The sequence below is a fragment of the Diceros bicornis genome, chromosome 7 (genome assembly GCF_020826845.1).
Source record: "Diceros bicornis minor isolate mBicDic1 chromosome 7, mDicBic1.mat.cur, whole genome shotgun sequence".
NCBI classification, from domain to species: Eukaryota; Metazoa; Chordata; class Mammalia; order Perissodactyla; family Rhinocerotidae; genus Diceros; species Diceros bicornis.
The window spans coordinates 17,940,110-17,953,389 of NC_080746.1; the positions used below are offsets into that span (position 1 = coordinate 17,940,110).

A 13,280-nucleotide genomic window follows, 5' to 3' on the forward strand; every position below is an offset into this window, starting at 1 on the left:
TGTTCCAATACCATTTATTGAAATCCATTTTTTCTAGGCTGATATGGAAAGCCACCTTTAACATATAAGAGTTCTCAGATGTATCTGGGCTTATATTGGAATTTTTAAATCTGTTTCAATGATATGTTTCTTATTGCCAGTAACGCATAGATTTAATTATTATAGTTTTTATAATTTTTAATAACCTCATTACACTTTTAAAAAATTTCTTGAGTGTTCTTATTTATTTTTGCCTAAGAACTTTAGAATATCTGAGAGGTAGCAAGACTGCCTGGACTTATATCCTGACTGCTGCTTATTAGCGCTATGACTTTGGCAAGTCTCAACCTCTGCAGCTCAGTTTTCTCATAAAAATTGAACCTACCTCATAGGGTTGTTGTAAGAATTAACTGAAATAACATGGAAAAGCTCTTAGGACAGTGCGAGGCACATAATAAGCACTACCTAATTGTTTGCTATTCTTATTAACCCGTTTAAGAACCCTGAAACAAAATTATAGATGATAGCAACATGGGGATGGTAAGTAGAGGAATTAAGACTAAGGAATTTACTTTGTTGAGAGGATGATACCAATTTTGAAAAGCTTAAGGAATTGATAGAGAAAAAAATAAATATAAGTATGGGTCTTAATAATTAAGGATATGCTGCCTACAATTTAGATCAAAGACACAAATAGGTTAAAAGTGAAAATATGGAAAATGATATTCCACACAAATAGTAACCAAAAGACAGATGGGATGGCTATCCTAATTTCAGACAAAACAGACTTTAAGGGAAAAAACTGTAATAGACAAAGACATTATGTATTAATAAAAGAGTACATTAGTCAAGAAGATATAGCAGTTATAAACATATGCACCAAACAATATATGAAGCATACAATGACAGAATTGAAGGGAGAAATAGTTCCACAATAATAGTTGAGACTTCAATATGCCACTTTCAGTAATGGATGGAACATCTAGAAGAAAGATCAGTAAGGAAACAGAGAACTTAAACATCACTATAAATCCATTTGATGTAACAGACTCCACCCAATAATAGAACGCTCCACCCAACAACAGCTGAATGCACATTATTCTCTAGTGTACATGGAACATAATCCAGGATAGACCATATTTTAGGCCACAGAACAAGTCTCCATAAATCTTAAAAGACTGAAATCATACAAAGTATCTTCACTGACACAATGGAATGAACCTAGAAGTCAATAATAGAAGGAAAACTGGAAAATTCACAAATATGTGGAAATTAAACAATATAGTCTTAAATAACCAATGGATCAAAGAAGAAATCACAAGAGAAATTAGAAAATACCTGGAGACAAGTGAAAATAAAAACAGAGACAGTAGAAAGATCAGTGGTTTCCAGGGGTTGGAGGGAGGGAAGGATGCACAGGCAGACAACAGAGCATTTTCAGGGCAGTGAAACTACTCCGTATAATACCATAATGGTGGGTACATGTCATTGCACATTTGTCAAAACCCACAAAATGTTCACTGCCAAGAGTGAACCCTAATGTAAACTGTAGGCTTTGGGTGATAATGATGTGTCAATGTAGGTTCAATTGTAACAACTATACCACTCTGGTGTAAGATGTTGATAGTGGTAGAGGCTGTGCGTATGTGGGGCCAGGGGATATATGGGAACTCTCTGTACCATCTGTTCAAGTTTGCTGTAATAAATAAAGTCTATGAAAAACACACACACACATACAACATACCAAACCTTGTGGGATTCAGTGAAAGCAGTGCAGAGAAGGAAATTTATAGCTGTAAATGCCTACATACAAAAAGAAGAATATCAACAATCTAACTCCATACCATAAGGAACTAGAAAAAGAAAAGCAAACTATCCCAAATGTAACAGATGGAAAGAAATAATAAAGATTAGAGTAGAGATAAACAAAATAGAGAACAGAAAAAAATATAGAATCAATGAAACCAAAAGCTAGTTCTTCGAAAAGATCAATGAAATTGACAAATCTTTAGCTCAATTGATAAAATAGAAAACAGAGAGAGAGAAGACACAAATTACTAAAATCAGAAGTGAAAAAGGGGACATTACTGCCAACTTTACAAAAACAAAAAGGGTTGTAAGAGAATATTAAGAATAACTGTTTGCCGACAAAGTGGATAACGTAGATGAAATGGACAAATTCCTAGAAACACACAACCTACCAAAACTGACTCAAGAAGAAATAGAAAACCTGAATAGATCTATAAAGAGTAAGGAAATTCAATCAGTAATCAAAAACCTCCAATAAAGAAAACTCCAGGGCCTGCCCTGTGGCTTAGCAGTTAAGTGCGTACGCTCCGCTACTGGCGACCCAGGTTCGGATCCCAGGCGCGCACCGGCACACCGCTTCTCCGGCCATGCTGAGGCCGCGTCCCACATACAGCAACTAGAAGGATGTGCAACTATGACGTACAACTGTCTACTGGGGTTTTGGGGGAGAAAAAAAAAGGAGGAGGATTGGCAATGGATGTTAGCTCAGTGCTGATCTTCCTCACACACACACAAAAAGAAAACTCCAGGAACAGATGGCTTCACTGGTGAATTCTACGAAACATTTAAAGAAGAATTAACACCAATCCTTCTCAAACCCTTCCCAAAAATTGAACAGAAGGGAACACTTCCTAATTTATTCTATGAGGCAAGCATTAGCCTGATACTGGAGCCAGAACAAGACACTACAAGAAAAGAAAACTAGATCAACATCCCATATGAAATAAGAGGCAAAATGTCCTCAGAAAAATACTAGCTAACTGAATTAAGCAGCATATTAAAAGGATTATATATCATGACCAAATGAGACTTATCTCGGGAATGCAAGGGTGGCTCAATATACGAAAATCAGTTGATGTAGTACATCATAGTAACAGGATGAAGGAAAAAGGACACATGATGCAGAAAAAGCACTTGACAAAGTCCATCACTCTTTCATGATAAAAACACTTAAAAACTAGGAATAGAAGGGCATTTTCTCAACATGATGCCATACATGAAAAACTCACAATGAACATCATACTCAATGATGAGAGACTGAAAGCTTTTCCTCTAAGATTGAGAAAAAGACAAGGATGTTTGCTTTCACCACTTCTACTTAACATAGTAGCCAGAGAAATTAGGCAAGAAAAAGAAATAAAAGGTTGGGGCCAGCCCAGCAGCATAGTGGTTAAGTTCGTGTGCTCTGCTTCGTCGGCCTGGGGTTCACAGGTTCGGATCCTGGGTGCGGACCTCTGCACCACTCATCAAGCCATGCTGTGGTGGTGTCCCACATACAAAATAGAGGAAGATGGGCACAGGTGTTAGCTCAAGGCTAATCTTCCTTAGTAAAAAGAGGAGGATTGGCAATAGATGTTAGCTCAGAGCCAGTCTTCCTCACAAAAACAAAAAAAGAAATAAAAGGCATCCAAATTGGAAAGGAAGAAGTAAAACTATCTCTGTTCACAGATGACTTGATCTTATACATAGAAACTCTCAATAATCCACAGAAAATCTCTTAGAGCTAATAAACAAATCCGACAAAGTAGCAGGATACAAAATCAACACTCAAAAATCAGTTGTATTTCTATACACTGATGATAAACAAACCCAAAAAGGAAATTGAGAAAAAAATTACATTTACAATAGAATCAAAAAGAATAAAATACTGGGGCCAGCCCTGTGACATACAGTTATGTACGCGCGCTCCGCTGCTGGCGGCCCGGTTCTGATCCCAGGCACGCACCGATGCACCGCTTGTCAGGCCACGCTGTGGCGGCATCCCATATAAAGTGGAGGAACATGGGCACAGATGTTAGCCCAGGGCCAGTCTTCCTCAGCAAAAAGAGGAGGATTGGCATGGATGTTAGCTCAGGGCTGATCCTCACACACACACACACACACACACACACACACACACAGAATAAAATACTTAGGAAAAATTTAACTAAGGAGATACAAGACTTATGTATTAAAAACTACAAAGCAGGGGCCGGCCCCGTGGCTTAGCAATTAAGTGCGTGCGCTCTGCTGCTGGTGGCCTGGGTTCGGGTCCCGGGCGCGCACCGATGCACCACTTCTCTGGCCATGCTGAGGCCGCATCCCACATACAGCAACTAGAAGGATGTGCAGCTATGACATGCAACTATCTACTGGGGCTTTGGGGGAAGAAATAAATAAATAAATAAAAATTAAAAAAAAAAAAACTACAAAGCAATTGCTGAAGGAAATTAAAGAAGATCTAAATAAATGAAAAGATATCCATGTTCATGGATTGGAAGACTTTATATTGCCAAAATGACAATACTCCCCAAACCAATCTAGAGAGTCACTGTAATACCTATCAAAATTCCAGCAGGTTTCTTTGCAGAAATTAATAACCTGATCCTAAAATTCATATGGAAATTCAAGGAACCCCAAATAGCCAAAGCAGTCTTGAAAAAGAAGAACAAAGTTGGAGGACCCACACTTCCCAATTTCAAAACTTACTACAAAGCTATAATAATCAAAACGGTATGGTATTGGTAAATGGATATACATATAGACTAATGGAATAGAATTGGGAGCCCAGAAATAAATCTTCACATATATAGTCAATTGAGTTTTGACAAAGGTGTCAAGGCCATTCAACAGGGAAAGAACAGTCTCTTCAACAAATGGTTCTGGGAAACTGGATATCCACATGCAAAAGAACGAAATTGGAACCTTACCTTATACCATATACAAAAATTAACTCAAAATGGATCAAAGACCTAAACTTAAGAGCTAAAACTATAAAACACTTAGGGGAAAACAGGGGGACTTGGATTTGGCAATAGTTTCATAAACATGACACCAAAAACACAAGCAATAAGAGAAAAATAAATAAATTGGACTTCACCAAAATTGAAAACTTTTGTGCATTAAAGGACACAATCAAGAGAGGGAAAAGGCAACCCACAGAATGAGAGAAAATATTTGAAAATTAAATATCTGATAAGAGTTTAGTATCCGGAATATATAATGAATACCTACAACTCAACAACCAAAAGACAAACAACCCAATTAAAAAGCGAGCGAAGCATTTGAATAGACATTTCTCCAAAGATATGCAAATGACCAATACGCACATGAAAGCATGCTCAATCTTATTATCTGTCAGGGAAATACAAATCAAAACTACAAGGAGCTAATAATCACACCTACTAAGATGGCTATAATGACAATTTTTTTAAAGGAAAATAACTAGTGTTGATGATGCTGTGGGGAAGTTAGAACCCTCACACATTGGTGGTGGGAATGTAAAATGGGCAGCTGCTATGGAAAAGTTTCTTCCTCAAAAAGTTAAACAGAGTTACCATATGACCCAGAAATTCCACTCCTAGATATATCCAAAAGAATTGAAAGCAGGAACTCAAACAGATACCCATACACAAATGTTCATAAGAGCAATATTCGCAATACCCGAAAGATGGAAAACCCAAGTATCCATCAACAGACAAATGGATAAACAAAATGCGGTTTATCCATACAATGGAATAATATTTAGCCATAAAAAGGAACAAAGTTCTGTACATGCTACAACATAGATGAACCTTGAAAACACTATGCTAATTGAAAGAAGCCAAGCACAGAAGGACACATATTGACACATTTATATGAAATGTCCAGAATAGGTGGATCCATAGAGATAGAAAGTAAATTAGCAGGGAAGAGGGGAATAGGGAGTGACTGCTAATGGGTACAAGACTTTTTTGGAGAGGCCTTGAAAATGTTCTCAAATTAGATAGTGGTGATGGTTGCACAACCTTGTGAATATACTGAAACCACTGAGTTATACACTTTAAAATGGTGAATTTTATGCTATGTGAATTATATACCAATTTTTTAAATGTGTACATAGTTGTCTTATTTTTAAAATTTGCTCTGTGTTTAGTTACGGTTTCATTATAAAGGGGGACATCAATGCATATAATTTTGTAGGGCAGAGTAGTGATTTATGTCCATTTTTTCTTGATCAGTATTTTCAGAGTACTTTCTATTTTTAGTTTTTCAAAGAGTCTGGCTTTGATACACTGTATTGTAGTTTATTTTCTATTTCATTACCTTCTGCTCTTATCTCTGACTCCTTCTACTTTCTTTGGTTTTATCCTCTTTTAAAAAAATTCTTAAGTTAGACTTTAGCCTACTAATTTTCAGCCACTTTTCAAATATAAGCATTTAAGTCTATAATTTCCTCCAAATATCCTGTTACTGTAGCCCACAAGTTTTAATATGTGGTATTTTTATTATTTTTCAGTTTTAAATACTATCTGATTTACCTTATGATTTCTTCTTTGATCCACACATTATTTCAGAGTGTGATTTTATTTTATTTCTTTTGAACACGTAAGGCATTCAAAATTCAAAAGGTACTTAAGGGTCTGTGGACAAAATATCTCTCCTACACTTCCTCCCCCAACTCCCAGCTATCCAGTTCTCTTCTTTGGAATAATAGTATTAGCAATTTTTTGCTTGCATGTCAGAAAATTGTGTTTTATTTTTGTTAACCATTCTGAGAGTCTCTGTTTTTGATAGGTGAATTTAACTCATGCACCTTTATTGTAATTATGGTTATAGACCGTTAGACTTGTTTCAAACATTTTTTTTTTTTTTACCATATTCTACTTTCTATTGGTAGACTGATTTTTTTAAAAAAAATTTTGCTGTTTATTTGAAAGCTACACATTCTATTTTGATTATTCTGGTGGTTGCTCCTTAATTATTGACTCATACTTATGTTTGTTTGTTTTCTGTCAAATTCTTAAGCTTTTCAAAATTGATATTAGCTCCCTTAACAAAGTAAAAAGGTAAATAATTCCTTAGTCCTAATTCCTCTAGTTATCAGTCTCATATCGATATCATCTATAATTTTCTCTCTGGATTATTATTGTATTAGTCAGGGTTCTCCAGAGAAACAGAACCAATAGGATATATATATAAAGAGATTTATTATAAGGATTGGCTCACACAAATGTGGAGGCTGGGGAGTCCAAAATCTACAGTGCGAGCTGGCAGACTAGAGACCCAGGAGAGCCAATGGTGCAGTTCCAGTCCAAAGGCAAGTGGATGGTGCTAATGATGTCTGAAGGCAGTCTACTGGAGAATTCCCTCTTGCTTCAGTCTTTTTGTTCTATTTAGGCCTTCACCTGATTGGATGAGGCCCACTCACATTACAGAGGGTAATCTGCTTTACCCAGAGTTCACCAATTTAAATGTTAATCTCATCCAAAAGCACCCCCCAAGTTGACACATAAAGGGAACCATCACAATTATAAATATCGTTTTTTGTTTATTTTGGCTCTTGCTTTTTTAAACAAAAGTGAACTTAATTATTTTCCAACTCTTTCCTCATCTTTGTCTGATCCATTAAGCTCTTATTTTCAGTTATTGTATTTTTCAGTTTAAGAGTAACCAAGTGAGAGCCAGCCCTGATTGCCTAGTGGTTAGAGTTCTGCGCGCTCTGCTTCAGCGGCTCGGGTTCGGTTCCTGGGCGCAAAGCCACACCACTCATCTGTCAGTAGCCAAGCTGTGGTGGCAGCTCACAGAGAAGAACTAGAAGAACTTAGAGCTAGAATATACAGCTATATACTGGGGCTTTGGGACGAGGGAAAAAAAAAGAGTAAGATTGGCAATAGATGTTAGCTCAGGGCAAATCTTGCCTGGCACACACACACAAAAAAGAGTAACCAGTGAGTCTCTTGTACAGTTTCTAGTTCTTTGCTGGTCATTTGATTTCTTGGACATATTAATCACAGTTATTTTCAAATCTGTGTCTGATAACTCCATTATTGGGATCCTCTCTGGGTATGTTTCTATTTGGTACTTTTTTCCTGATGATCACTTAACTCTTGTCTTTTTCAATGCCTGTTTGTTTGTTTTCAAGTGTCAAGCATTGTGTCTGAGGAATTGTAGAGATAATTTGAGGCTTCGGACGATAGCTTCTTTCAGAGAAAAATTCTTTTGCTCATGGTAGGCAGTTAGAGTAGGTAGGGAAAGATTATCTTTTCTAAAAATATTTTCCTCCAGCTCTACTGAGGTGTAGAACAAATAAAATTGTAATATGTGTAAAGTGTACGCAGTGATGATTTGATATATGTGTACATGGTAAAACGATTCCCACAATCAAGTTAATTAACACATCATCACCTCACAGTTACCTTTTTTTTCCCCCCAAAGCCCCAGTAGATAGTTGGACGTCATAGTTGCACATCCTTCTAGTTGCTGTATGTGGGACGAGGCCTCAGCATGGCTAGAGAAGCGGTGCGTCGGTGGGCGCCCAGGATCCGAACCCCAGCTGCCAGTAGCGGAGCGTGTGCGCTTAACCGCTAAGCCACCGGGCCGGCCCCCAGTTACCTTTTTTTTGGTGAGAATGCTTAAGATCTACTCTCTTAGCAAATTTCAAGAATGCAATATAGTATTATTAACTATAGTCACCATGCTGTACATCATTAGATCCTCAGAACTTATATTCATCTTATAACTGAAAGTTTGTACTCTTTGACCAACCTCTCCCCATTTCCCCTACCCCCAGCCCCTGACAACCATCATTCTAGTCTGTTTCTATGAGTTCAACTTCTTTTTTTTTAAGATTCCACATATACGTGGTACCATACAGTATAGGTCTTTCTCTGTTTTACTTATTTCACTTAGCATAATGCCCTCCAGGTTCATCCACATTGTCACAATTGATAGGATTTCCTTCTTTTTCATGGCTGAACAACATTCCATTTTCTATATATATTTCTCACATATTCTTTATCCATTCATCTGTCAAAGGACACTTAGGTTATTTCTACACCTTGGCTATTGTGAATAATGCTGCAATGACCATGGGAGTACAGATATCTCTTTAAGATTTTGTTTCCGTTGGATATATACCCAGAAGTGGGATTGCTGGATCATACAGTAGTTCTTTTTGTTTGTTTGTTTGTTTGTTTATTGCAGTAACATTGCTTTATAACATTGTATAAATTTCAGGTGGACATCATTATACTTCTATTTCTGCATAGATCACACCATGTTCACCACCCCTATACTAATTACAACCCATCACCACACACATGTGCCGAATTATCCCTTTTGCCCTCCTCCCTCCCCCCTTCCCCTCTGGTAACCACCAATCCAATCTCTGTCTCTATGTGTTTGTTTATTGTTGTTATTATCTACTACTTAATGAAGGAAATCATACGGTATTTGACCTTCTCCCTCTGACTTATTTCACTTTGCATTATACCCTCAATGTCCATCCATGTTGTCACAAATGGCTGGATTTCATCGTTTCTTATGGCTGAGTAGTATTCCATTGTGTATATATACCACATCTTCTTTATCCATTCGTCCCTTGATGGGCACTTAGGTTGCTTCCAAGTCTTGGCTATTGTGAATAACGCTGCAATGAACACAGGGGTGCATGTATCTTTACGCATTGGTGTTTTCAAGTTCTTTGGATAAATACCCAGCAGTGGAATAGCTGAATCATATGGTAGTTCTATCCTTGCTTTTTTGAGGAATCTCCATACTGTTTTCCATAGTGGCTGCACCAGTTTGCACTCCCACCAGCAGTGTATGAGCGTTCCCTTCTCTCCACATCCTCTCCAACACATGTTGTTTCCTGTCTTGTTAATTATAGCCATTCTGACGGGCGTGAGGTGATATCTCATTGTAGTTTTGATTTGCATTTCCCTGATAGTTAATGATTTTGAACATCTTTTCATGTGTCTGTTGGCCATCTGTATATCTTCTTTGGAGAAATGATCATACAGTAGTTCTATTTTTAATTTTTCGAGGAACTTCCATACTGTTTTCCATAATGGCTGTACCAATTTACATTCCCACCAACAGTGCACAAGGGTTCCCTTTTCGCCACATCCTCACCAACATTTGTTATTTCTTTTTGATAACAGACACCTAAGAGGTGTGAGGTGATGTCTCATTGTGATTTTGATTTGCATTTCCCTGATGAATAAAGATGTCAAGCATCTTTTTATATATCTGTTGGCCATCTGTATGTCTTCTTTAGAAAAATATCTATTCAGGTCCTTTGCCCATTTTAAAATTGGGCTATTTGTTGTTTTGCTATTGAGTTGTAAGAATTCTTTATATATTTTGAAGATTAACCCCTTATTAAATATATGATTTGAGAATATTTTCTCCCATTCAGTAGGCTGTTTTTTCATTCTGTTGATGGTTTCCTTTGCTGTGCAGAAACTTTTTGGTTTGATGTAGTCTCACTTGTTTATTTTTGCTTTTGTTGCCTGTGCTTTTGGTATCAAATCCAAAAGATCATTGCCAAGGCCAATGTCAAGGAGCTTTTCTCCTGTGTTTGCTTCCAGGGGTTTATGGTTTCAGGTCTTACATTTAGGTCTTTAATCCATTTTGAGTTGATTTTTGTGTATGGTGTAAGAGAGAAGTCCAATTTTATTCTTCTGCATGTAGATATCCAGTTTTCCCAACACCATTTTATTTATTTATTCATTCATTCATTTATTTATTTATTTTTGTGAGGAAGATTAGCCCTGAGCTAACATCTGTTGCCAGTTCTCCTCTTTTTGCTGAGGAGGATTGGCCCTGGGCTAACATCTGTGTCCATCTTCCTCTACCTTACTTTGTTTTTGTTTTTTTTTTTTAGATTTTATTTATTTATTTTTTCCCCCCAAAGCCCCAGTAGATAGTTGTATGTCATAGCTGCACATCCTTCTAGCTGCTGTATGTGGGATGCGGCCTCAGCATGGCCGGAGAAGCAGGGCGTCGGTGCGCGCCCGGGATCCGAACCCAGGCCGCCAGGAGCGGAGCACGTGCACTTAACCGCTAAGCCATGGGGCCGGCCTCTACCTTACTTTGGATGCTGCCACAGCATGGCTTGACAAGCAGTGGGTGGGTCTGCACCCAGGATCCAAACCCGCAAACCCCAGGCCGCTGAAGCAGAGCACATGAACTTAACCACTATGCCACTGCGCCGGCCCCCCCAACACTATTTATTGAAGAGACTTTCCTCGTTGTGTATTCTTGACACCTGTGTTGAAAATTAGTAGTTAACTCTATATGCGTAGGTTTATTTCTGAGCTCTCTTTTCTATTCCACTGATCTATGAGTCTGTTTTTATGCCAATACCATATAGTTTTAACTATTACAGCTTTGTAATATAGTTTGAAATCAGGAAGTGTGATGCCTCCAGCTTTTCTCTTCCTGCTCAAGATTGCTTTGCTATTCGGGGTCTTTTGTGGTTCCATAAGAGTTTTGGGATTTTTTTCTATATCTGTTAAAAATGCCACCAGATAGCTTTGGGTAGTATGGGCATTATAACAATATTAATTCTTCCAATCCATAAACACAGGATATCTTTTCATTTATTTGTGTCTTCTTCAATTTCTTTCATCAGTGTTTCATAGTTTTCAGTGTATAGATCTTTCACCTCATTGGTTAAATTTATTCCTAAGTATCGTGTTCTTTTTTTTTTCTCCCCAAAGCCCCAGTAGACAGTTGTATGTGGTAGCTGCACATCCTGCTAGTTGTTGTACGTGGGACGCGGCCTCAGCATGGTCGGAGAAGCGGTGCACTGGTGCGCGCCCGGGATCCGAACCCGGGTCGCCAGGAGCGGAGCGCGCACACTTAACCGCTAAGCCACAGGGCCGGCCCCTATCGTGCTCTTTTTCATGCTCCTGTAAATGGGATTGTTTTGTTAATTTCTTTTTCAGATGGTGATCCACAGTCCTGCAGATCTGTCTCTTGCTTCAACAGTATTTGAACAGAAGAGACCCAGGGACTCCCTATCTTCCAGCCTCAGATGACCCTCCAACCTCTTCTCCAGTCGCAACTTCTAGGACCATCTTCTTGGCTATCCTCTGCCTCTGGGACCAGCCAACACCATTTTGTGTTGTTAGCCCCTTATTGCTGACCAACCATGAGCTCCCAGGTTTTGGCCAGAATTATTCCACTCACCTGGAGGCCACTGTCACCCACCTAGTCATCCTGCATCTGCGGGCCACCTACACCTACCTCTTTTTGGGCTTTAAGTTGGAGCACAACGATGTGGCTCTGGAGGGCGTGGGCCACTCCTAGCAGTTGGCAGAGGAGAAGCGTGAGGGCACCGAGCATTGCTTGAAGATGCAAAACCAGCACAGCAGTTGCACCCTCTTCCAGGACGTGCAGAAGCCACCCCAAGATGAGTGGGGTAATACCTTGAACTCCCTGGAAGCCGCCCATTGCCCTGGAGAAGAACCTGAAGTGGCCCTTCTGGATTCGCATGCCTTGGGTTCTGCCAGCATAGACCCCATCTCTGTGACTTGCTGGGGAGCCACTTACTAGAGCAGGAGGTGATAGTCATCAAGAAGATGGGCGACCAGCTGACTAACTTCCACAGGCTGGCCAGCCCCGGGCTGGGCTGGGCAAGTATCTCTTCCAAAGGCTCTCCAGCAAGCACGACTAGGAGCCTCTGGAGCCCAGCAGCCTTTGAGGGGTTCCTCTGCCTCTCCCTGGAATCAGGGCTTCTGCCTGAGCCTCTCCCTGCAGCCGCTAGGCAGCTTTTTAACCACCTTGGAGCCCTCTCCCAAGCCATGAACCAAATAGAGACAATAAAACTTTTTGCAGGGGGAAAAAAAATTTTTTTCAGATTGTTGCTACTGTATAGAAATGCAACTGATTTTTGAGTTGTTGATTTGTATCCTGCAACGTTACTGAATTCCTTTATCACTTCTAACAGTTTTTTGATGGAGTCTTCAGGGTTTTCTATTGTGAAAATTAATAAACAGAAACCTCATTTAAAATGGAGTCGGGAGTTGGTCTGATTCCTTTGGAACTGGGCTGCCCTATTGGAACTGCGCTGTTTAGGATTTTTTTCCTTTGCTCTGAACAAAAAAAAAAAAAACAAAACAAAAAAAAAACAAAAAAACACCCTGAGAAATGGGATCTCAGTCACCTAAATGCTCTGAGGGCGTCCTCCCTCCAAGGATTCCGGCATACGTTCAAAAACTGCCGTCCTTCCTCATATGCATTTCTAACTAATTGGATCTACTTAGCCATAAGTAATTTAGTACACCAATGACCATTATGGGGAACTTTCGAACTCCCCAAACTTACTTTTCTTAAAACTGAATTGGACAGCCATGGCTCTAAAATTGTGGAAACTCTCCTCACAAAAAAAAAAAAAAAAGGGCCGGCCCCGTGGCTTAGTGGTTAAGTGTGCCCGCTCCGCTGCTGGCGGCCCGGGGCTCAGATCCCTGGGCGCGCACCGACACACCGCTTCTCCGGCCATGCTGAGGCCGCGTCCCACGTAC

The 13,280-nt window shown here is 39.3% G+C and overlaps 1 pseudogene; it reads left to right on the top strand.

Annotated features, from left to right (window-relative positions):
• The first annotated feature begins 510 nt into the window (after positions 1–510).
• LOC131408195 (ferritin light chain-like) lies at positions 511–12,433 on the top strand (annotated as a pseudogene).
• Positions 12,434–13,280: the final 847 nt, after the last annotated feature.